Raw genomic sequence first — 4,444 nt, forward strand, 5'->3', positions numbered from 1 at the left:
CTGCCAGACACGCCCCGGATTTCTCTGGACTAACCAATAATAATCAAGGGAAGTGCACGCCATCACTATGACCACATCCTGTACCGACTCGCGCCTGGCCAATCAGCGGGGCCCACAGCCCCCTCTCCTGCCCTCACTCCACCCCCCTATATAACCCCCTGTCCCGTCAGGCCTCGCTCTCTCGGCCACCGGGGCTTGCCGTTGCATCGGTGAGTGTGGCAGGGGAGCCAAACCTAGGTTTGAAATAAATGACTCTTTGCTTTTGCATCGGACTCGCTGGCTCCCTGGTGGGCTCTTGGGAACCTTGAAATCTGGGCACAACAGAAATTATGGGAAAATTATTCTTTACTGTAACAAAAATGAAGCAGAATTTACAATTCAATGACCTGTAATAATAAAATTAAACACAAAATATATTTTTTATTGATTAAAGCACTGACCAACTAAGAGCCAAATAATAAAATTAATGAAAACACAAAAGGTCTTTTTAATGAATGAAGTAATAATTATCCTTAATAACAAACTTTCATCAAAGATTGAAGGAGAAAAAAAAAGAAGCACAACACTAGTAAAACAGAAGTAACAGAAAACGTATATAATGGTGTTGCTGATGACAGGAATGGATTAATTCAACAAAGAGTGCACAAACTGATAACCAGCAATTTCCTACTATGGTGAATGAAGATTCTAATAGGTAAGCTTATAGTAATATTTAATGGTAGATAATTGTTATCCTATATAATAATAGAAGAATATGCAAATTAGTCCAGGACGCCCTCACGGTAACAACCAGCAGGAGCGGGTGGGCACGGCTATGTGCTGCACGAGACCGGAGGATGTGAGGCTGCATCAAATAAAATAAAATTTGTCCACATGCCCGATTATACAATAAATCTCAATGATTACACAATAGTGATTACACAGTAAACTTATTTTCACCGAAAAAAATAACTTCATTTAAAGATTCCCCAGTAAGGCTGCTGAAGCTTTCATCTGTCCCTTTCTGCACCAAAGATGACAGGGTTCAAGGAGGAAGGACTCCAGTTTCGTTTTCTCAGCACCCAGCTGGGAGGCCTCCATGGGGCGGCACTCCCCTCCAAGCCCTGCACAGGACCTGCGCTCTGCTCCAGCTCAGGAGCCCTGAAGAGAGGCAGAGCAAAGTGCTTTCCCTCCAGGACCCCGCTCTCCTTGGGGTCCAGCACGGAGGGCGCTCTACCTGGGAACCCGGAAATCTGCCTCCCAGGGCGACTGTGCAGCAGCCAGGCCTGGCAAACCACGGAGAGGGCGACCTACCCATGCGGATGTGTGCGCTGGCAGAGGCCACGCAGCTGCCATAGTTGAAGTCATCCTTGATGGAGGACCAGGGGTAGCGGGGATCGGAGTCGGCCATGTCAGCAATGGAACCCCAGCTCCCTGCGAAATGACTAGAGCACTTGGACCTCAACAGTCCTCGGTCACTTCCTGAGCAGAACAACACACTGGTGTTTCTCTTGTTCCCTTCCTCTCTCTAACATAATCAATCAATAAAAATTAAAATAAAAAAGAAATCCTCTGGCTTGCAGAGTTGCTAAAACAGTTAGAAAGCGAAGTCCTATCCCTTCCCGTTCATTCAACAAATACTTCATATGCTCCTTCAATAATCACTCTGGAGATGGGTATTTGTTTGTTGCTTCCAGCAGGAGATACAGAGAGATCTACAGATTCCTCCTCTTTGGAGTTTGGAGGTGTCCAGACGAGGCCCAGCTGTGAAGCAAGGCAGGCTGCTGCTGCAGGGCCTTGGGCCTTGTTTTGGAAGCTCTGAGGCTCTCTGACCCAGCTGCAGTTTGACAGGTTTTATCCTGAGCAAGGACAGGCCATTCATATGAAAAGCCAATGCAAACAGCTTGGGTGGGATTGTAAATTGGGTGGGTTGGGGTCTCTGGGAATCACCAGGGCAGAGCAAACAGTAATGGCTGCCAGTAAGCCCTGCTCTGGAGAGGTCCCTGGGTCTCTGCATCCCTCACCCCCATGCAGAAACAATAATCACTGTAAGCACCTTTGTGAGAAAGCTTCCCTGTGTTCCTGTCCCGATGCCAGACAGTCCAGTTTCTCCCCGTATGTGTCTGGGTCCTCCAGAGTCTTGCCCAGAACTGGAGTTCAGAGCAAGCGGGAGCTTTTATCTCCCTCCCAATTAAAAGAGCAGTACATCCAGGTGCCTGCATTTTCCACGCCTCTGCACCTTTTACCAGTCCCAATGCGCCTTCTTCACCTCCCTAATTGTGGAACTTCCACTCAGCCAGCTTTCCCGCAGTTCTGGGTGGTTGTTGTTCTGCCTTTTAGTTGTAATTTTGATGTGGTTGTGAGAGGCAGCAAGTATAGGTGTTTACCTATGCTGCCATCTTGGTTCTCCCTTTTCTCATTACTTTTACTACCTTATGTATGCTAATGATCTTCAAATTTATATCTCCACCCCAGATCTCTCTCCTTAATTCTAGACCTATATATCAGACTGCCTATTTGATATCTCATTTTGGATAGCTCTTAGGTATTTTACAAACTTAAGATGTCCAAAATCTAAAAGAACTACTGATATCCTTTCTCATACCGCTCTGTTTAAGTTTACTAACAACCTCCAATTGCTCTGCCAGAAACTTGGTGTCATCCTCAACTCCTTTTTCTCTCTCCTACACCTCACATCTAATCTGTCAGAAAATCTTATCAGGTTAACTTCAAAATATATCCAGAAGCCATTCACATCTTCCAGGCCCAGGTCACTATCATCTGCTGTCTAGATTAGCTTAATAGTCGCCTACATAATTGATTTTCTTCCTTCTTTCATTTCTTTCTTTCTTCCCTTTTCTCTCCCTTCCCTCTTTTTTTACATTCTTTCCACTAATTCTACTCTTTCTATCAATTCTATTTTTTTTAATCCTCACCCAAAGATATTTTTTCCATTAATCTTTAGAGAGAGTTGGACAGGAGAGAGGGAGAGAGGGAGAGAGGGAAAGGAAGAGAGAGGGAGGGAGGGAGAGAGAGAGAGAGAGATGTAAGAGAGACACATTGATTGGTTGCCTCCTGCACGTGTCCTTGATCAGGAATTGAACCCAAAACTCTTTGGTCTGCAAGTCAATGCTCTAACAGCTGAGCCAAACTGGCCATGGCTTCCATCAATTCGAAACACAGTGGCTGTATTAAATAATAGATTATGCTGTTCCTCTGCTCAAAACCTGTCTCCCATTTCACTAAGAGTGCATGCCAGATTCTTCCTAATACCTAGAAGGCTTTACATAATCTGTTCCTCTCAGATCTCTATCTATGACTTAAACTTCTATTTTTTATCCCTTTCACTCTATTCCAATCACATTAAATTTCTCACTATTCCTAAATGCTCCAAGCATACGTCTGTAATTGCAATTGAGTCAATCTGGAATGCTTTTCCCTCTTATGGCACGCTCTTTCCATTCCAATAGTTCTTTACTTAAAAGCCACTTAGCCAGCCTATATTTTACCAACCCTTCCTCCCACAACACTTCAAATTTTTCATTTCTCTGCTTTAGTTTTTCTCTTCTAGCAAGCTGTATATTTTGCCTATTGAGTTTATTGTTAGTGTGTGTTTACTAGTACTTCACTCTCAAGGCCAGGTAGGATTTTTGTCTGTTCAGTGCCATACAGTCTCAGTGCTTAGAAAAGGGCCTAGCAAGCATACAGTACTACACAAATATTTATTGAATAAATGGAGTTTAATGTATGTGTATTGTTTTAAACATTATGTAAATTCTTAAACAAGACACAAGTTTGATGTGGAATCATTCTGACAGTTATACCTGTCAGTTATGTGCATTTTAAATATTCTTTTTGGCTCTTTCTAGTAAATTCTATTTTTTCCATGAATGTTTTACCATTTAAGAATAAAAGCCCAATATTGTGGTTGCTCACCACTTTTCATTAGTATTTGTTGTAGTTTTAATTATAGTGAACTGGATTGAAGGAATAGCAAACTTCATTTATATTTTATTAAGAAATACAAAATATAATGGTGGTAAATTATCCCAGGACTTTAAAAAATTCTTGCCAAATGTTAATTAACCCTCAATAGTTGAAATTAAAAAATGAAGTTGGGCTCTAGCCGGTTTGGCTCAGTGGATAAAGTGTCGGCCTGCAGACGGAAGGGTCCCAGGTTCGATTCTGGTCAAGGGCATGTACCTTGGTTACGGGCACATCCCCAGTAGGGGGTGTGCAGGAGGCAGCTTATCAATGTTTCTAACTCTCTATCCCTCTCCCTTCCTCTCTGTAAAAAATCAATAAAATATATTTAAAAAAATGAAGTTGGAATTTGTTGCTCATTGTAGGAGGAGAGCTGTGCTGGTCAGGCAGTGTTTTCTAACACAGTAGCCTGCTCCTCTTATATATGGTTTTTGGAGGAGTGGGGTTTGAGGATTAGTGGACTTTCAAAGACATAAGTGGG

This window comes from Myotis davidii, unplaced genomic scaffold, assembly GCF_000327345.1.
Source record: "Myotis davidii unplaced genomic scaffold, ASM32734v1 scaffold909, whole genome shotgun sequence".
Lineage (NCBI taxonomy): Eukaryota > Metazoa > Chordata > Mammalia > Chiroptera > Vespertilionidae > Myotis > Myotis davidii.